The following is a 22,671-nucleotide window of genomic DNA, read 5'->3' as shown; positions in this document are numbered from 1 at the left end:
GCATTATTTAAGCAACCTCAGAATTCACTCTAAAGGATTTCAGGATATTCCAGGTTTTAAAACCACAACCAGAACACCCAGTCAGACAGCCTGAAGTCGCAGGACACTGGGATTGAGAGTGGCAAGAGCTTGAGAGGGGAACACTTCAGTCATGCCCAAAGCAAAGTGTCCAATGCTCTGACACTTTGCTTTGGGTATTTGCTTTGTGTTTAATTAAATGCACAACAGCTAGAGGGATTCCAGCATTAGACATAGAGTAGACGGGACAATGTGAGATTCGCAGCAAGCTTAATTGTGGAGCGCTCCTGAAGGTATTGCTCAAGTCAGCTGTTCCCAACCATGGGACCCCAGGGCAATGCAATGGCTTTTGAACAAATATTGCATTCTGGTACTGATATGGAACCATTGTACTGTAAATGATTACCGGAGCGTACTGTTTCATTTACCCTTGTCATACAATAGGTATGTCAGACCTTTCTGTCACCATTGACTCTTAGACATGAATCAATGCATTACTATTCGGCATGGCAGATGCTAACCTTTAAATTCACTGTGCTGAAATGCTGTCTTTGTTATAAGGCTTCACCCTGAGTTAAATAAAAAAAATGCAGTTGGGAAAATAAAACGACTGACAGCAAAATTAGGAGCGTAAATTGTTGTGCTTATAAAAAGCAAGGCTTTTATTTTTAACCTCGGGTATTGCACCTTTCAGATTCCTATATTGAAGTAGTAATATGAAAAACACGAGCCATCTATATAGGACTGGCTCTCATTTCCAAGTCAAGGCTGTCTGGGTTCATAATTATTCATGAAAAAGTATTGTGCACTGAATAATTCCCTCCTAGCAAAATGGTACCATTTATTTTTAGAAGAAAGAGGCGAGAGTCTGTAAATAAATCAGCAGTGATAATTTGCATCTATAGAGCAGGGATACATTGAGGGTGACTGGATGATCTGGCTCTTTAAAGCTGCGGTTCTGTCCAACATGCATTGAAACAAGAGGCAATAACGTCTGTTTTAATGTATTGCTCAAAGTAGTTCTGTCTGGTGGTCAGTTTTCTTAGTCAACTGGAGAATCACTTGTACTTTTACTATGGTGACACTGTTCTTGTCTAAGTTCTTCAGTAACACTTTAGTTTGATCCCCAAAGGTAGATTAATCAGTAGGGATGCTGTAGGATAGCAGGGACTCAGGTTGTAAAGAAGCACACACACAGCTGTTGTTTAACAGCTAGTTTGTATTCGTCCTCTGTTCTGATACATTCACTGAACTTGAGTCTTCTCCTTGCGCGTGCCTACCTTTCACCTTCCCTGGTGGTCTGTCTTTGTATCCTACAGAGTTACTACATTATAGATGCTGGACACTTTCTACCAAGAACCCTGCTTGCCACTGTGTCAGATATTCTAAAGCTTCAGAACAGCTCAGGGACCTATAGGATCTTTTCAGGTCCCACAGGTTGCAACTTTCAGTGCCTACTGATGTCTCCTTCCATTGTTCAGGGATTCTTCTTAACATGTTCCCAGGTCTTTAACTGGACAGAGATGTGTAGAGATATTGAGCGGTGTTCCCTTGGTTGTATTTCTTTTCAACAGCACAGCCACTGGCTTGGCTTTTCCACTCGAGACTGAAGGTTAGCCTTGCATACATTAGAACGGGCAATCTCCCAGGGACCCTGTGCGTCAGAACTAGTGTGTGTGCGGCTCAATCAGACAGTACTGACACTTGATCCATTTCTTTAATGGGCTCTTCAAGATCAAAATAATGGGCTAAGCAATCCTCAAATCACATTCCCTAAATCGGGTGCCGTTCATACAAATGATACAAAATGGTTTCTGTCCCTTTTTTTCATCATTTGTGTCCGACCCTGCCAGTCAACTGATGGCAGTAAAACCACTGTATAAAAAGTTCATTTTTTAATAATAATTTGCAGGGCTGCTTGTGTAGCCCTAGATACATCCCGTCAATGTGCATTGCATGCAGCTCCCTCCCTGCACTGCTGCACACAGAGCAGCTAATGGAAAACCAGACGTTTTTAACGCACAGTATTGACACAGTTTCTGCTGTATTCATTAGGAAGTAGTCTCCATTGTTGGGTGAATTGCAGACAACTTAGTCTATGCTGGAGGTAAAGATGTAAAGCCCACTGCCCTGGCTGAGTCTGGTATAATTTGTGTTGATTTCTTATGGAGAATCATCCCATTGATTTTCTTTAAAAGCACCATAAGGGACAGCAGAGTCTCATCTCCATCTCCATCTCCCCATTGGTTCAAAAGCCGAGGCTATGTGTGTTCTGCAAGGAGGCGAACTGAAGAAGGGGGCAGGAATTTGGAAACTTGCAGTCTGTCAGGATCATCCGCAGACCTTCACTCATCATGCTGTGCACTAAGCACTCCTATTTCAACATTGGCCCGTTGCGAATTGCAATAGTGCATTATATTGATATGCTGTTGTACATCGATGAATGTATGCCCACATCTTCCATGGCAGCATATTTGATTTCCAATCTGTATCATATATTGGAATACTTAATATGCACAGTGTCTATGCCATATGGATTATACTTATTTTCCTTTTTTTTTTAAATGGAACTGAATGCTTAGTGGATGACAGATAATGAAAGCTTCAGCCCCTAGAAATCATTTCAGACATGGCTTTCTCCTTAAGCCTGTATAAATCCTCATTGCCAAGGGTACTAGCCAGGGGGCTCGCCTATTAGGAGGAATGTGGTAGTGATGCATAAGGTATGAAAGATGTGGCCTGCAGACTACTGCTGCTGCTGCTGCTGCTTGCACTGTGACTGAGGTGCTCAGTGTGCTTGGAGTGAAACGGCTGAGGATTTTTCCTCTCGGATACCACTTTGTAAACAGGGATCTACCTGCTGTCTGTCTCCTTCTGAAAAGGTACAGGCTGCAGAAGGGGAACCCAGGCAGGAGAGAAGAGTATTCTTCAAGAGGAGGCAAACTGGAGGATGTGTGGGGGCTGACAGGGGGACAGTAGCACCACTAGCTCAAGGTAAGAGGTCATTCTTTTAATTTCATTGCAGGAATGGAAGTGCCTGTGATTGAGGAGGGGAGGGGGGTTGGGGCAGTGTGTTTCTATCATTGACAAAAACATAAGAAGTACCTGTTACATGCATATTGGTAAACACCTGATAAAGGATGCTTAAGTCTATAAATAGTAATTCATAGTAGTTGTGCGATGGGTGTGTGTGTGCGTGTGTGTGTGTGAGGTGAATAATTTCAAAAACAGGTTCCAAAGACAAACTGAGATCCAATACTGTGCCTGCTTCAAACTTGTGCTACATAAAAGACTCCTAAATGTCGAATCTACAGGTGAACAGTCAAGGATTGCATGCAATCTGCTTGTAAAGCATTGATTTTTGCAAATGTGTAGAAAGACAAAAGCTCAACAAAATGAACATTGACTGCAGAGCCTAGCAAAGGATCTGGAAGAGGTCAGAGCTGTACCATTATGTGCTTATTCTATATAATTCAACCTCTGTATTCTAGAATTCATAATATACTTGGAATACATTCTATGTTCTATATTATATTGATGATATTACATTTGTTCCCAAATTGCTACACAAGTATTCTACAGAAAGGCTATATTAATATGAATACTGAATGTATAGAGAGGCAGGAATGCAGACAGGCAGATGAGAATCTAGATTGATTTACATAGGGTTGGATTTGGAACAAACAATTTCCGATGTTGCATTTAATTGTCCCGCAAAGACAGTGCTGCTCTGACTATGTAAAGTATCTATGGCAGGTCTGTATCTTTCTTTTGTGTAGCTATTTTGCATCAGCTCTTTGAAATATTGCTCAATTGACTGTGCATTTCACACAGCACAATAGGTGCTTGTCATAGTGCATCACAATTGGAATTGAGAGTTCATTGTCCAGAATGGAATGGCTAGATTGTGCATATCTTGTTCGTGTCTTTAACTAAGAGTGTCTCAGAGCAATTTATACAAAAACCGCAGTGTAAACCTTGTTCGTTTTCATATACTGTACGTATATTTTGCAAACTTGCTCTTTATCTTGAAAATTAATTTTCAATACAGTATAGCATATAGTATATGTATACCATATAAATACTTTATTTAGGCATTAAACTAATCATATACTGTAGCAACTGTTTATACATGTAAATTCTTGCCATTTCATTAAAAAGGAATACTGAAATGTGCATTGTACATGAAAAATAATACTAATCAGTAAGTGCCCCAATGATCTAAAGTATATTTTCATACTGCACACAGCTTACCAATACATTTGGAAACCCACTCTGGAGAGCTCTGCATGATTACACAGACACTCAACGTCCCTTATCATGTACAATCATCCCGCTTTGACATTTTTTGAGACGTCCAGTGTCACTGTTCATAAATCTTTTGACGCCCGTGGACCCAGGCGAACAGCATGATTAATGTCTAAACTCAACTCACCAGTGGGCTGGGTTTGACAAAGGTCTAGGTTTGGTTTTGTATTCATTTAAAACATTTTGCAAGATAAAATCAAGGGGGGGAGGGGGCTAAGTTCTTAAGCTGTGTTTAGCAATACAACAGAAAGCCAGAATTACAGAAAGCCAATCAATAATGCATATTCTGATCAATAGGACGCTAGCTTTTAATGAATTATTACAAACAAAAGATTTAAGGTAATCAGACAAAATAGTAACTGTTATTGGAGAACACTAACTGTCAATGTATATTCTGGTCTGCTGTTAAGAGTGGGAATCCAGTGGCCGAGTGGCTCACCTGGTAAAAGCATGTCCGCGTGGGGTTTTGGGAGAGTCATACAGCCAGGGGAGTGCAGGTTTGTGTCCTGGCTGTGTGAAGTTGCCTGTCTTCACTGGCACTCCCCATGGTTTACCGAGGCAAAACTGTGAGGGACTGTTTCTCCTCATCGCACTACAGTGGACCCTACCGGTAGCTCGCTGACATCCGTTTTTTCCTGGGTGTAGAAGAGGAAGCTGGCTCGGTCGTGGGATCGGAGGACGCCCACTGAACCTTCAGTTCTCCTGAGCTGTGTGTGGAAAAAATATTATTGGACATTTGGAATCGGGGAGAAAATCGAGAGCAAAAAAAAAAAAACATGGCTGCAGAACTTTAAAGGTCCTTCTACCCTCAAATGAAGCAGGGATGCCTTAATGTGACATCATTGTTTCTGACAGCAAACTTACTGTATGGGGTAGCAGAGGTTTGCCATCACCAGTCTAATCCAATTGAACTACAGCATGCATCATAGGGAGGCTGTGATATCACTACTCTGTGTTACTATCAAGCCAGGCTCTGGAAGTGTGCTTCACGTTCATTGGGTGATTCATGTGCTGTGATTGGGTGATTCGTGTGTTGTGATTGGGTGATTCGTGTGCTGTGATTGGGTGATTCGTGTGCTGTGATTGTGTAATGGTGTGCACTCTGCTGACCTGAGAGAATTCTCACTATCTTAAGGAGAGTAGTTGTAGGCATAGCTCCCTTGCAGATGTGACATGGAAAGAGCTGGAGTTAACCTTATTATCCACGCTACATTTAAAAAAAACATTTGAGCCCCAGCGTGACTTGCAGCCTGTCCCTGAGGACTAATCATTGACGTCTCACTGATTTTTTCCCCTGTCTCAGTCTCCATGCTCTCAGCTAAGTGGCATTTCGAAACATATAGCACAGTTCAAGTGCTCGTCCTGCTAATGGATAGAGCTCTGGGAGAATGGGACATATTTGGTTCAGCTATTTGTGACCTTAATTGATTGTTGTAGCTAGATATAGCGTATGTTGTGTGATCCACCCTCACTTATGACATGGTTGTTGTATTTGACGTGAGAAAGCACTGAACCCAGAGTAGTGTTCGGAATCAGGCAGTCGAATGAGATACATTGTATCTCTAGTGCAATATAGTTAAGCGCAATCAAGCAATGGCTTATTTAATGGGTAAACATTTAAGAAACTGTTGATGCATTCTTATTCTTCACAGGCCCAGCGGGAAAGACATGGTAGAAAATCTCCATTCCATAAAAAGAAGTTGCTGCCCTGCCCCAAGCTCCTTCTTTAAATACTGTTTGTTTAGATTCTATTTTGTTGAGCTAAATCTGGTTTGGTATTTATTCAGCTTCTTGTGTTTTTACAGAGTGGTTGGGAGCTGACAAATTCACATTTGCCCTGATCTGTGTCAATCACAGATGTTAACTTCATAAGTCTGTGCTCTATTGCAAGCACTCCGCCAGCTGCACAGACAGAAATATTGCGTCCTGCAGTCTGTTGATCCTAAATGATGATTTATGAATATAGAAGATGTTATTATTACACTGCAATTCAACGATTCTTACCTGGCTTCAGGTGATGCACTGAAATACCGGCACTAGGTTCTACCTCAGTATTCTGTGTGTATTACCTGTTGAGAAACTTGTATCTGTTTGCTATTCCCAAACTGAAACGTGTACATCTAGAGCCACTCTGATTCTGAATCTGTTTTATTAAATAACTGACAATTTGTAAAAGTTCATTTGAAGAACTTGTTTTTTTACAGAAACAATCTGTAGCCGCAGGTGGAGGAAGAAACAGGCAAAAAGAAGCAGGGAAAAAGAAGCAGGGAAAAAGAAGCAGGCAAGACTGCGCGTGCTTTATACCAGGTGTGACAGAATGATGACTTGAATGAGGCAGGACACAAGGTAACCACGGTAACAGACAAGCAGATATATCTCAGAATAGCACTGCACGATTATAAACACAAAAGCCGGAGGGCCCCAGCAGTCTGTAAGGAAGGCACTGTCAGAAAACCCAAGTGCAATACACCATTTTTATTGAAAATATACATAAACGCAGCATTTGAAGCAGAGAGGGAGTGGGTATGTTGGGGGGTTGGGTGATTTGGGTGCATTTGGTTTGGTTTCCACCATCTCAGTCAAAGCAGATGATTTCCATAATGTTAACCATAAAAAAACATAATCAGCCATACGTCTGAAAAATGGCCATGTACATAAAAAAAAGAAGTGCTAACTTTCTTAAGTAGATCCTGTTTATCACTTGTATGTCTGATTCCTTTTTTCAAACTTATTCCAACAGGCAATCAAGTGATTGCTTCTCATTTCGATTCCGACACGAAGAGCAAACTTGGCTCTCGTTGCACAAGCGGTGCAGTGCTGTGAAAGCTGCTCCTGATTCCTCCGAGTGTGTCCTCCAGTGCATTTTAAAGGCTTCTGTGGAGTAATCAGATTTTTCAATTTCACACTCAGCCATGTGAAAGCAACTTTAATTCAGCTCTTTCGATGAGGCCCGGTGTTTTGAGAGCAGACAAGATAGTGCTGCTGCTGTGTGTATGTGTGTCCTGTGGCTTCCCTTCATTGTGAGGGGGTGTTTATTCTGCAAGGAAGTCCAGTGAATTCGGTTTTGATCCAGGGATCCAGCAATAGACTGGTCTGACTTGTCTGGAAGGAGGGAATGTGTGAATATGGGTAAACACTCTATCGTTAATCATACATTTATATGTGTGTTTCAATGGATGTGTCTGCAGCAACTTCATTTTGCAGATATCCCACTGTGGACATGTTTACAGCAACAAGTGTTTGCGTATATCCCTTTAAGGTACAAGAGCCATATGTGTCCCACAAATATAAATGATGCTAACTTTCTTATTTTTGCAATGAGGTGCACGAAACAGGGTTTAAAATGCACTGACAGGTTGGATCTGGTCATCCAAATAATCAGTTCCCTTGTGATACTTGAGTCGCTCTCAAACATATTTTAAGAAGAAACCTTTTGAACAACCGCTCAATTCCTTGTGTACCTTAAGAGGATATAAAAAATACACAGAAGATAAAAAATACATAGACGATATATACAGGCAAAGCCGTTATAATCAAAATTTTGCGTCACGTATGTTATTATTATTATTATTAATAAATTAGATATTAGGAAAAAAGATAAGTGTTTACAGTAACTGATTATTAGTAACAATATAACAGGCTATAGGATTACTGTATTAATAAAAATATGTGACAAAGGCATGACATAAAGCTTTCTCTAGTTGACAGTCATAAAAATTATGTGTATGACAATAACTGACTTGGAGTTCCAGGGGTCTTTATCTAAAGGATTTCATCTAAAACCTGAGCCATCTGTTGTCATTTAGAATGATATACCTCTGTGGTTCTGTTGTGTTATACCTTGTTCAATATCTGTCATCATGGTCACTTTTAGGATGGTTTCTGGGCTGCTTGCTTCCAGCTTGCGCACTACCAGCATTCTGTTTTTTATTGTCTAAATTCAAATGGTGCCTTTATGGTGTTTCAGTCCTCTGCAGCCGCTGTCTTCCCCTATCCATCAACAGTCCGATCGTAACTCACTGCTCTCTTTAGTGTGGCTTTCCCTTTTTGCAGCATGAAAGTGTACCATCAGAAACACAGAGCCAGCAGAGTGATGTGTTATTATTCTAATGTATGCACACTCTAAACAATGCCCTTATTCAGCATACAAAACATATTAATATTGTAGGCATGTCAGAGAGATGATATTGTTTGTGTATTTTGTTTCATATTGGGTTCTTTTATCAGTAAGATTATGTGACAGCCCAACAATTTCCCAGCATGTTTACTGTGGAGTCTTAAATAAATCTTCTCTTATCGCCGCAAAGCGACTGTTTTCTGAAAGACGGACTGTGAAAAAGCCGATTCCTTTAAAATGGAGAAATTCTCTAGATAAAGTGGCATTTGCTAGCATGTTTTTGAATCCCTTTCTGTTTTCACAAGGTGTAAACATAAATACTGCATTAACCACACAAAGCAAAAAGACAGCATAGTATATGCTGTATGTAAATACATTAGCTTAGGGATAAGTGATTGTCTATGTAATAATATAACATGACATAACATTTGTATAACATGTTTTTGCAATATATTACTACAAAAAGCATATTGCAATTTAATGTTTTTATTCTAATCATAATCTGTAACTCTTATTAGCTTTATCAATAACCACTTATAGCAGCCCGCTAAACTTAAATCTTACCACGATTTTATTTAGTTTGAGGATTATAATATAAACAATGCATGTTATAAAGGGTGTTATAAAACCAAATTCAACCCTATCTATAGTAATAACAATGTTATAAAAATAACATTGGGGTCTATGTGATTGATGTAAACAGGGCAGATTTTTTACATTGAAAGTCCCAAGCCTGCTCTTGGTGGACCTCTTTGACTCCCATTGTAGTCTCTCCGCGACATTTCAATGTAGTGCTAGTAAGAGGAGGGGGACATTACCAGGAGGGGTATTCAACCAGCTTCACTGTAAATGAAAGTTCATGAGATTTAGATGAAGACTTCTCCTTGAAACATTTGATTGAAGTATCTATCTATCTATCTATCTATCTATCTATCTATCTATCTATCTATCTATCTATCTATCTATCTATCTATCTATCTATGTAAACCTATAAATATGTCCACTGTTTGTTTTCAAACACACTTTCCCTTGACAAAGGTCTGTTGGGATGTTGGCTCTTTATATACAGATTGAGTGTGGTATATGGATATAGCTAAATGTACATATGGTTGAATGCACATTCCTGTTTGAAGCTCTACTACATCAAAGCATATTATAGCCCCCCCAGGGGATGTTTCACAGTGAAACTGGCTCTTCATGATCCAGGGCTGTTCTGTCTCCTCACAGCCATTATAGTAATGCATTGTACCTCCTGATTGGTTGCCTGGCAAAATTGTAGGAAAAAAACCCATTGCCTTTCAATAAGGTCACAATCCTTAATATTATCCAGAAGCAAGAAGCTGAGATGAATTCAGATGCAGCACTTTTCCACTTCACGCAGCAGTCTCGTGGGTAAGGTGAATTGAGCAGATTTCTTGTCCCGGTGTGCAGTTGTGATTGTTAACATTGATCTTTAACCATATGAATGGTTTTATTTCTGATGCAACCCCACTAATATGATGTGTTACCTGACCTATTTCCAAACGTAGGTATGCTGGCATCTAAATAATGTATAGACAGATGTATATTTTAATGCATTGTAATGGCATTAAGGAAGCTCAAATAAAAAATGCATGCATACCATGAATTAAAACATATTTTTGACATAAAAAACTATAACATTCGACATGAGTGAATGTGACATTGGTTTGAAATGCTCTTAAACACATATTAGAAAAGACAGTTTGTTTTTAGCAGATTAACTGATACTGGGTGACTGCATAAGGTTAAAACCTATCTGAGAAACATACCCATAGCTGAGGAGCTAAGGAATGAAACATCACTCCCTCACTGGAATGGTATTATTATAAATAACGTTATAGGCAAGGCACTGTGGGCAGCATTTGGACAAAAAACATTGACTGAATGAATCCTTGCTTTTGAATTTGACTAGGTAAGCCTCATCAACAATGTTGCACCTTAAAAAAAAAAAAAAACACATTTTAAATTGTCTTGAATTGTTATGTCCTGTAGCGTTGTGCTTGAGCTATCTGTAATAGAAACTTGTGCCTGCAGGATGTATATTGTCTTTGGACACCCTTGATCGCTGTTGCAGATTGAGTCTAATTTGTACAAGTGTGTATAAGTATATATATATATATATACCGCACTATGGAACTGGACCAGAAATAAACTTCATAGACAAGTGGACTATGTCTAGGTCATATTTGTAGTACAATGATTTTACACAATACTGCAGTGTGCAATTCACTATTCAAATGAAAACATTTTCCTTTCGGTGCAAATCGCTATTTTAAACGTGGGCCCTGCTTGTTCTGCAATTCAGTTTTGTTGTTTCCCTTTTTTAGCCTAACAACTATGATTACTTGATTTTTTACTTTTGTATACAATAACTCAAGGTACTCATTCAGGTTTCATGAATAATTATATGGAAGAATTAATGCAGTTTCCCAGCACTAGTAAATAGATGACTATCGCCGCCATTTCAGACAGAAAAATAAAACGCTGGCTTACAGCGATTATACTGCACATTTGTAAATCATTATGCATTAGTTTAAAGCCTCATTTGTCACTTTGTGAGTGCAGTTGGTGGAATATGTTGGAGTATATTTTATATTGTGTAATAGGATATTAACCACATGTGCAGTAACCCTAAGGTACTGAAGCTGTAATAACATGCCAGTATTTAATAACCGTGCAACTGAGATCTGTCTTATTTGTTGGTTGCAAGGAGAGCTAGCATATTCAATACAGTGCAGTTCTTATAGTTTTCCTCCATTCAGGTTCTGTTTTTCTCTGACAGGCTATGGAAGGGTTAAGAACAGGTATTGTCTGTGCAGTATGATACTGTATACTGTATATTTACCCAGGTGTACCCTTGAGAGGTAGGTGCATTGGCACTGCGAATATAAAACATCACCTGCGTTCTCCTGGAATCGCGATGCAGGAAAGATTGAGTAACTACAGTGGTATAGAGTTTCCAGCACCTTTTATACAAGCACAACATTTGCATTTTTTCATTCAAATAACACTGCACTTAAGCTGCTTAAAAATCAGAAACACAACAACAAAAAGAAAGCCTTCAGGATTTATTAACTTGCAAATTAGCATGCAAAGAGCACACTGGATAGCTGATTGAATCTGTTTGATTTTTGTGTTTGTGTCCACAGTCGTAGTCACACACAGATGCTGTTGCCTTTGTCAGCCTTTTTAGCCTTCTTAATAGAAGAAGTTCCTAATGCTATTGTCATTGCATCAAGAGGACTACTGTCTCAATCAGACAGTGGTGCGGGAGATGTGAGTCTTGTCACTTAGCATGCCTATAATGTAAGTTCTGGCTTGACCACTGCTGCCCAAAGGAAATAGTACCAGATCAACTATACCACTTCAAACCAGTAGCACCTGAACCCAGATTGTGTCTCTTAAGATGTGTTTCTACTGCCACTAAACACTCTTCTTAATAAGCATGCTCCCCTCCCTCTGCAACAGGTTTATTCAGGTCTGAACGTGAATGTTTAATGAAGCATAAAGCACAATAAGTGGCTCTAGTGCAAGGTGCTCAACAGCAACATTGGGCAGTGGGAAAGTAGCTTTAGACACTAAAACTAGAGCCTGGCAGTCCTGATGCATTGACCAGGGGCTGTGATATTTTTTTTCTCATTCCATGGTGCTTGTAGATTGACATTACATTAACAAGTCCAGTTTATTCCTTGTAAAGATCTGTCAGCTGCACGCTCAGTTGTTAATTACACACTTGCATCTCCTTCCATTTGCATTTCATCCACTTTTTACACTTTATTAGCACGGCTGATAAGGACGTACAGACTTTCATGCTGCTTGTCTTTAAAATTCTGCTTTTAAAAGCATGCATCCCTAAAATATGTATGTAGGTGTGTAAGTCATAGCTATTGGGGAGGACAACATCTTAACAAGGGCATGCCTTTGTATGGGGTTTGAGCTCATTTAGCAGCAGAATGCAGACATTCATGTCAAGTTAAGTTTTTGTTGCAATGTGTTTTGCCGTAAGGCCCCAGCAGGGTATTCATTATGGGAAAAGAAGCCACTGTGTGTACAGATTTGTTTCTTTTCCTCTTTTTTGTGATGAATTATTGGTGCTTGTGAGTGGCTGCCCTAATTCTCTTTTCCTGTGCAATGTGAGCCCTGTGAGAATGCCTCTAGCCTTCTTTAAAGGGAATATAGTTTTCAATGCCCATCCAAGCCTGCTGAAAATACCAGCAAGACATAGCCAGCTGAAAAGACTAGAATAGACGAGTGATTGGGCAGTGATTGCTGGAACTTCCAATACGGAATACATTTTTTGGCCTCTTTTCGTGAAACTATCTGCAGCGGTTACAGAATTCTGCTGAACTGTGTGTTGGTTATGTGGTATAACCCATTGTCTGCTTAGAGCATAATTCCACCCCTACAGTCCTCTTGAGATAAAAGGAAAGGCCATAAGCTCACTCTGTCAACTAGCACACTGTGAATTATATTTGAAGATTCGTTTTTCTGGCCTTTAAGGATCGGCAGTGGCGGCAGCAGTCTGTTTACTTGCCAGAGAAGTAAATCCCTCATGTGCTCTCCTGCCCTCTCTGTTCAGCTACTCCGCTTGCTATGCGAGCTGTGCTGTGCAGGATTTAACAATCCACAAGTCTCTAAAGCAGCTCTCGTCGGGTCTCAAGTCGTAAGAACGAAAGAAACAAGAGCATGGTGAGCCAGTTCACTGGATAGTCAAGTTATTAAATAACTTGAATATCCTCCGGGGTAAGTTTTGATTCATATCAGAAAGGCACCTGAGGGAGGAAGCTTCACGAGCTATTCAGCTGCCTTCTAATAATGCTGTCCTATGTATGAGCAAAACAGCAAAATTACACTGGCAGTATATTGTATATTTAATCCTTCGAGTCTGTGTGTGCATGTATGTATGCATGTATGCATGCATGTATGTATGCAAGAATGCATGCACGTACAAATACATGCATGTATGTACAGTATGCATGTATGTATTAAATAAACAGTCAACTTTCAGCAGCCTGCCAAAGGTCATGCTCAGTGCATTACCAATCTCATTAGAGCTAGTGAAGCAGAAGCTGAAGTACAGTATCTTCAGAGGATGCTTGTTTACAGCATGCACTCAATTGGTTTTGTACTTGGGCTTAAATCAGGTGGACTTGGACATGGAATCTTCCCCCCTTTATAGATATATAGCATGCATAGATCGAGACACAATGTGCTCTGTTCAAAGTATTTTAAGTGAATTCCTGAAACATATCTCCTGTGCATATTTTACAGTTGATGCGCAGCATTGTAAGCTATGTGGAATGGCATTACGACCTCAGAAATGCAGCCTCGTGGCACTGCTTGAAGGTGCCTTTGCTAAATTATTTTATTGCAGGCCTTTATGAGGAGGAAAGGGTTAGATCCTAAATTAGAAAATAGAAATGAAGTACAATGAATCTTTCAGTGTCTGCTAACACAAGCCTAGGCTTTCTGCTGCAGGGTTAACTGCTTTGAGTAGCCTTGAACTGCTCAGCTCTTTTAAATATTAATGGCTAATTATTTGGCTGGTACTAATCCTATTGAGCCAATTATAACCATCCCAGGAAACTGCTGGTTTCAGCTAATAAAACCTGTCTTTATTTCGCAGGGCTAAGCAAGGGTTATCTGTGTCTCTCTCAAAGACTCAGACAGAATTTCCATTGTTTCCCAAGAAACAACCAAAGACTTATTTTGACACCTTTAGAATCACCATTCGAAATCAGAACAGCTCTAAAAGCCATTCCAAAAAAATCAGTTTGTTCCAGTTATGCAGTTCTAGTTCTATGTACAATTATGTAGGAATGTACTGTATATTAGAACACAGATGTTACCTATAAATTACCTGAATAAAGGGGGAAAAAAAGTACAGCATTTTCGATAACACTAGTTTAGGGTTCTGTTATATATATGGGTCTTGTATTAATGTATATTATAACATTCTTATAAAATGTTATAAGAATAAAATAAACTGTTAAACATAATTTATAATATGTTTACACATAGTACATAACCACTTATAAAGGATTCCTCAACATAATTTTTGTTCCTGTTGAAATTCTGCCTTGTCGTTTAAATGTGTTAAGCTGAGGGAACACAACAGCTTGGAACTTGGTTTCAGGAGACTAGGCTTCAGGCCACTGCACAGCACACCAGAGGAGACTTGGGGTTTAATACAGCAAAGTAGCCTCAAACTAGGTCTCCTGGTCTCCTGGAACCAGGTTTCAAGCCTCTGTTCCTGAAAACGTGGCTTTGTGTTCCTTCCGCTTAAAGTGCTGCTATAACATTATGCCGATGTTGGAATTAAATTAGGAAGTGAAACGCAAATTTGAACCACATAATAATTCATTTGAGGTCAACTGTAGGAGGGTGATTTGTTTAAAGTATCCTTGCACATAATAAGGCTATTGCTTTACAGGAAAAAAGCCTGTCCCATTTACTGGTAATTACAAAAGACCCTCCTTGAAAAGCTCCTCTGCTCTTTGTATTCCTAAAGACGTCAGTGTTAGCATGCTAAGTAGGGTTCTCAGGCACTTAGCCACAAGAGACAAGAGTTTTAATGTGACAGGTGTGGTGTGCTTGTGCACAACAGCTCCTCAAAGAACATGACAATTGGAATTCAGTTTATTTTTTTCTAGTTTGTTTTGTAACTGAACAAAAAAAGCTGACACAGGAAACAAGATCTATTTGCAGTAAATCGCTGTGAGAATATAGACCTCAATGCTGACAAAGTGACAATGCACGACTCTTTAAGGACGTGGAAAATATTAAAATAAAAATGGTCAAGATCAGAAAAGATAATGTCCTCAATAGGCCACCATAGATGTCACAGAACTCTATTGACTGAAGCAATTATTTAGGAGTCAGTAGTGTCTAAACAGAGTTGCAGCCTGCTATGTTAGAACAGGACCACAATTCTCCAGCTTGGGTGATGTGGTTTGTGAATCACAGCTCTGTCGAAGGTTGGCAGGCAGTGATGCTGTACATCGCTGACCTTTGCAGAGGTATTAGCATTCTCTGCACGCAGTCAACAGCTACCTTGCTCTGACACTGAAAGCCAAAGGGGATATAGCAGTGAGAACCCATCACAAACAAACCGCTGTACAGAACATAACTGCTCGGATTCACCACCAGGGGACGGACAATAAATTAGGAACACCTGCCATATGGAACATACACTTTTGATTTTGTGGGAAAAGGCTGTCTGATTTGGTATGTATAGTTACAATGTACTTAATGTGGACATCTTTTTGCATGATATATTTAAGTACACAATTTCATCAGAAAAGGGTTAGGGACAGGGTTAGGGTTATACTGCATCGTGCAAAGATTTCCACATTAAGAACATTGTAATTATGTGTAAGTACGAGGGCTGTTCCGATTAACAGATTAATCGGACTGATCAATCAACTAAAGAGTAGATCGCAGATTCATTTTTTTTTACAATTTAATCGTGCAGAGTTAAATTTTTTTATATAAAATAAAATCAACCAATAGAAGATCTGCATTTTCTCTGGGGCAGTCCAATCGTAAATGAGCGGAGGCGGGACATAAACAGTTGAAGTATTCTCTGCCTTGGGTGAACGTCTTGAGTAAGTTTAACCAATGGGAGAGTCAAAAATCTGCCCCTTGTTATGCAGGTGTCCAATCATGAGTGAGCAGAGGCGGGACATAAACCGTTGAAGGTCTTAGGAGTTTAACTAGTGGGAAAGTAAAAGATCTGCCCCTGTTTTTGCAGCTGTCCAATCATTAGTGAGCAGAGGACATAAATATGCTAGGGTAAGCAGTATAAGAATTTCGTGTGATATTGCTTATTATAGAGATCGTTATTGAGAATTAAATTGAGAACTTTGATGTAATATTTCAATTTGCTTTTTACAAATTAAAACAAAATATGTCACCAGACAAAGGAGAATCATAGCCGATTTGGTTACGAATCAATTTTCAAGGAGAACTTTCTCAGAAAAATTTGAGATTGTTAAAGGGAGGTATACACCACAAATACCTGAATTGACTCAGGAAGGGATATGCTCGCCACTTCCAAAATTCAAATTATGAAAGGTATCCGTGGCTTACCGGTAGCTGTCAATTAAAAAAAAAAAAAGTTCACTCTAGAAAAGGCGATGTGGAACAGCACTGGCTACAGAAAGCTCTGATGTCTAACAAAGTCAGCACAAAAAGTCAGCACCTCGGTCACAGCCAACTGGGTGGAGTTGGAGGGCAAGATTGCTGCGAGCGAGTCACTGTAACACTCAAAACATTTGAACAAATCTGGATTGATGTTCAACTGGATCAGCAGAAGCGTAGGGAAACAATACATCACAATGAACAAGTAACAAAAAATCTTGAGGTTCTGCGCTTGATTGATTCTGTTGTTTACCTTGGCAAGCAAGAACTGGCAATCAGAGGGCATGATGAAGGCACCAGTTCCTCAAATAGAGGTAATTATGTGGAATTACTTTCTGTGATTTCTGATTACGACAGCATGTTAAGCAATCACTTGTCAATAGCCAGAGTATAGATGCAATAAAAGCAGATAGGAAGCCAAGTATGTAGCTGTAATGGTAGATGATACAACCAATGTTGGAAATGCAGCTCAGCTGTCTTGTGTTTTCAGATATGTGACTGACAGTGGCCTGAAAGATTCTATAGATTTTTTAACTATGCAGGACAGCCGCTATAAGATTGTTACCTTTATTAAAAATGTGCATGGATTAATCTACCGGTTAATCAAGTAATGCCCATAAATTAACCGATCAAAAATTTGAATCGAGTGACAGGCCTAGTAAGTACACATGTATTTACTAAGTAACTACTATGTAAATACACAGTAATTAGAGACACTTAATGTAAAGTATTACCAAAAGTAGACAAAAGTGATAGATTCCAGAAGCTATTTACTTTAAATCGTCATCAGTGCATTTATTTTAGAAAGAAAAAACACACCCAATAAAGTTACCAACACATACAGTCACAATTGAAGGGCTAGTAAGTAGTCTGACTTTGTCTTATATTTGTTTTAGAATTTAAATAGCTTTTTATTTCCTTTCTGAAAATTTGTTTTGCTGATGATGATTTGGAGTAAATAGTGTTGGGAATCTAGACCAACAAATACAAAGACTTTTAACCTTAACCTAGATCTCTTCACCTCAATCTCTCCAGACAGTGAAGGCTCCACACAGTCCTGATAACTGAGAGCACTACGTAAGGCTCCAATTCTTTAACAAGACTGTCACTGTAGTGTTAATGACCTGGGCCCTCACAAGACAATTTAGGGTTTTAAAATGGAGTTGAAAAGGCTTCATCCCTCAACAGCTGCTTTGCAAAGGAAAGCGTTTTTTCATGCATTTGCAAAGCATAATTTTTAACACATCAGAACATAAAAGGAATATGCGCTCTTGTTTATGAGTGACTTGACAGCGGTGTATGCATTTCCATGCAAATGAATCTCTCAGTGCCCCCTTTAAGGGCCTGTTGTCACCCTATTATCCCTCCGCAGATGGAAATAAGAAAACAAGAATCAAATCCTTTGAATAATTAGATTCTCTTGGAAACACTGATGCCAAGCATGACAGGAGAAGAGGCGACCTGACTGAGTTATGAGTACCAGTGCTTTCAGATTTGTATGCACCCAGTGTTAAGAGCAGCAAAGGAAACACTCAGAGATTCAGGGAGCGTTGGCTGCTCCTTGGCTCTAGCTAAATAGTGTACAGTTTTACACTGAACTTGTTTTACATAATAATAATAATAATAATAATAATAATAATAATAATAATAATAATATCTTATTAAAGGTGATACAGTTCATTTTTAGGAAAGTCCTTGGAAAACATTAAAGAGAGTAAACTGCAGATCCCAGTGGTCCATGTAAAGTATCAATACGATGTGTGTCTAATGGTAATGCTGTCTTCCTGTCAACCAGAGAACATAAAATGCTTTCGCCGACAAATGAAACAAAGAGGAATTCCTATTAAAAGCGCTTCATGAACAGGAGCTCAGACCCTCGCTTCCTGCTGGCAAACGTCATTTTCCACAAGCTGCACTCAGCACGCCACTCGCTCAGGAGCCCAATGCGAACAAAATTATTTTCATATCAAGTAAACGCGCTCCAGCGGGGAGGATAAGTGCTCGGAATGGCAGAGAGGGCGTCTGGAGTTGCACCCACGAGAGTGCTGCAAAAAAAAAAAAAAAAATAAACAGCCTCCCTCCACTGTGTAGCAGTTATACTATAAGTCTTTGAAAAAGAAACGCTATTACTGTCATGAAGAACACTGGTAGGAAAGCCATTTGCCAATATATTAAATGTGCTCTCAGTAGCAGATATCACAGTCCCATTTCTTAAAGAAAAGAAAAATAAATACAGTATTTTTGGTAATACAATCAGCCGAGGAATCGGGGAGGCTTAATGAAAGTCATGTTCGTGAATACCAGTACTGTGACAGGGATGATAAATGTTATGTTACAGTAAATCATAAATTACTCCTTGGTGGGACTGCTTGCTGCACACATTCCCGGGTTTCATAGCAGCTTCTGCTTTTGCTTTTTGAAATTGATTGTTTTTTAGTTGCAGGCCAGTTTTGAGGATACAGTTGTCACACTTTAGCTTCTCAAAGCCATTAACTACAAATTGTCATTAGCAAAAAAAAAAAAAAAATCAGACAGTAGAAAAGCACCCAATAAAGTTACCATTCGATTTTGGGACTTGTGGTTACTCTAAAATTGTTTATTATTTGTTTTAGAAAAGCAAATTATGTTTTTTTTTCTTTCAGACCACAAATTCGCTGATGGTGATTTGGAGTAAATACTGTAGCTTTGAGAGTATATCTAAATACACTGAGTGCATGCAATGTTTTATTTTCTTCAGGTCTTACCCATTATATACAAATGTTGCATCCATCTATCCATACATATATACTCCTATTCTATTTAAAGGAATTTAAATAATGTTTTATTAAGTCTATGAATAAAATACATTTTTCATAAGAGTTTCATGAATATCAAACCGTATTTTATTCATAGACTTTGAAAAATGAAAAAAAAAACATTATTTAAATAAGCTTAGAGCTTTGACCTTTGAGCTTTGTGAATATGGCCTACATACTTTCTCAAGGCATATATGAGAGTCACCCGCTCCATATACATAAACTGCACGTGTCCGCTACATTTTGAATTGACTGCAAAAGAAAAAAGAATATATATATATATATATATATATATATATATATATATATATATTGGTTAAATTGTTCCTTCAGTGGCAAAAAACCCTTCTGGTTTCCATTTGTCTTGTCCTCCACACCAGTGCTGCATACATCAGGGATTAGATAATGTTGAAATTCCTGCTGGTCTACGGCTTTGCCATTTGCTTATCTGTTACCAGGCTGTCACTGTAAGACAGCACTCTTCAGTGGGTAGCACAGGGACTACCCTCAGGTCTACAGCAGAATGTCAGACACAGACTCTGTTTACAGTAACTGCTTTCCTCTGGAGAGGCACTTCAAGAAGTTAAGCCTCTGGGTGGCCGGGTGAGGCCTCCATAAGAGGGTCTTGATGCTGGCTGCCCATTCAGCGGTTCTGCTATCAGAATGACGGTCTCTGAAATCCCATGCATTAGCCGTGAAACGCAGGGTTCAAACGGGTAAAGAGTGTGTCCTAATGGAAGAGAGCTGTTCAGTGGAGAAACCAATGAAGTTTGTCATGCTTGTCCTATGCTTATTCAATGTTTGCATTCAATGTGCTTTATCATGGTTACCCGTTGGTTTTACAGCGCTTTGCCACAGCGCTTGCGTTTTACTGACACACTAATGTGTAATGAGTAAAGCTGTCAGCCACAGCGGATCACCACGCTAAGACAGGGGATTTCAGTGGCACTGCACCGAAGATGATTGTCACCATTAAAGCCAGCTTTCATTTTGAACATCATTGTTTTGCAAAAGCAACCTGGAAGCAATAATGTTAAAAATCCCACGAGCGCCATTATACACAAAACTGAGAGAGAACAAAGAGAATAATTGGAAAGGTAAGCTGTGGTAAGCTGTGTATCTCCGCACGCCCACTGATTGGTAGACCTGCCACTTTAAAGCCTATGTTTTTTTTTTGGGTAATACTATTAAACGAAGTGCATCGATGCGCTATTTCACTTTTGCTCAAAGTTAAACTGCATTTCAGCTTTCTTTTCTGAATGCCTGGACGAAACATAATTTGTGGTATTTGTAACCCGTCGTTACTAACTGCAGCTCATTAGGAGTTTCACTGACGGCTACATCAAAAGCTCCTTCTCTTATTCACCAGTCCAGAATGTGTGTTTAGGTCTTTGGCAGTGTCTATGTTTGGATCTCTCTTTCTGTTTCATAAATGTTTTTGGTCAATTGGCTCTGACTGATCTTATTATTTGAAAGTATAATAACTGTGTAAACATGTTGAAAACACAATAATTAATCGCTGATGTAGAGTACTCTTACATTATTATTGTGTTTTGAGTGGCAAGTGTCAACTCATACACAGCATTAAGTACAAACAAATGACACTGGGCAGCAAAGGGTTAATGGAACTTGATACTTCACAATTGATCATCCTTCCCTTGACTCTACAAGTAACAAGTTGAGCAGAAATATGTGTCTTTTGCACCCAGGGAAATCAAAGCCCTTGCTGTGTATCATGCTACTTTATTAGGCATTTGGTAATGGGCAAACCAGCCAGCATGATGTTAAATTACACTCTGGAAACCGTCCTTATGGCCTGGTTTCAGTTATCACATTACCTCTGACAGATAAGACATTCTGGGTGCCAGAAATAGAACCACAGCTCGTGTCTGAATGTTATCGAGGCCAACCAAATTAGAGTCTTATACCCCAATACAGTTCCAGCTCTCTTTGCTTCTGGATTATTCATTGAGGGAGACCTACATCTATAAAACATGAAACAATGAATGACTACTTTAACATGGCAGGAAGCTATACACTCGGAATTAAATTAGAAAAAAATGTTATTCTTTGTTGATGATCATCAACAATCATCTTCAGTAATGTATAAATTATAATAAGATCCAAAATGGAAAATTACCTATATGGTAACAGTATCCTGGGAGACAGTCAGCATGGTTTTAGGAAAGGGAGATCGTGTCTAACTAACCTGCTTGACTATTTTGAGGATGCAACATTGACAATGGATAATTGCAAAGCATATGACATGGTTTATTCAGATTTCCAGGAAGCTTTTGACAAAGACCTGCATAAAAGATTAATCCTCAAACTGAACGCAGTAGGGATTCAAGGAAATGCATGCACATGTATTAGGGAGTGGTTAACATGTAGAAAACAGAAAGTACTGTTTAGAGGAGAAACCTCAAAATGGAGCGAGGTAACCAGTGGTGTACCACAGGGATCAGTATTAGGTCCTCTGCTATTCCTAATCTACATTAATGATTTAGATTCTGGTATAGTAAGCAAATTTGTTAAATTTGCAGACGACACAAAAATAGGAGGAGTGGCAAACACTGTTGCAGCAGCAAAGGTCATTCAAAATGATCTATACAGCATTCAGAACTGGGCAGACACATGGCAAATTACATTTAATTGAGAAAAGTGTAAGGTACTGCACACAGGCAATAAAAATGTGCATTATAAATATCATATGGGAGATACTGAAATTAAAGAATGAATCTATGAAAATGACTTTTTATGTTGACTGAGAAATGTCTTCATCTAGACAATGTGGGGAAGCTATAAAAAGGCCAACAAGATGCTCTGATATATTGTGAAAACTGTTGAATTTAAATCAAGGGAAGTAATGTTAAAACTTTACAATGCATTAGTAAGACCTCATCTAGAATATTGTGTTCAGTTCTGGTCACCTCGTTACAAAAAGGATATTGTTGCTTAAAAAGAGTGCAAAAATGAGCGACCAGAATTATCCCAGGTTTAAAAGGCATGTTGTATGCCGACAGGCTAAAAGAATTTAATCTATTCAGTCTTGAACAAAGAAGACTACACGGCGATCTGATTCAAGCATTCAAAATCCTAAAAGGTATAGACAATGACCTGAAAAAAGAAACAAGGACCAGGAGTCACAAATGGAGATTAGATAAAGGGGCATTCAGAACAGAAAATAGGAGGCACTTTTTTACACAGAGAATTGTGAGGGTCTGGAACCAACTCCCCAGTAATGTTGTTGAAGCTGACACCCTAGGATCC

The 22,671-nt window shown here is 39.1% G+C and overlaps 1 protein-coding gene across 2 annotated transcripts in view; it reads left to right on the top strand.

The window, feature by feature from the left end:
- LOC117416938 (disabled homolog 1-like) overlaps positions 1-22,671 on the top strand; it is a 177,284-nt gene that overhangs the window by 3,827 nt on the left and 150,786 nt on the right. The window contains exon 2 of one of the 2 annotated variants that reach the window (XM_059035130.1): positions 2,901-3,012. The gene's annotated coding sequence lies outside the window, so the exon portion shown is untranslated. Of the gene's footprint in view, positions 1-2,813; positions 3,013-22,671 lie in introns of those variants that run through there. The other variant, XM_034028439.3, reaches the window with a different exon arrangement.

This window comes from Acipenser ruthenus, chromosome 12 (assembly GCF_902713425.1).
Source record: "Acipenser ruthenus chromosome 12, fAciRut3.2 maternal haplotype, whole genome shotgun sequence".
Lineage (NCBI taxonomy): Eukaryota > Metazoa > Chordata > Actinopteri > Acipenseriformes > Acipenseridae > Acipenser > Acipenser ruthenus.
This window is presented reverse-complemented; position numbering and strand designations above follow the sequence as displayed.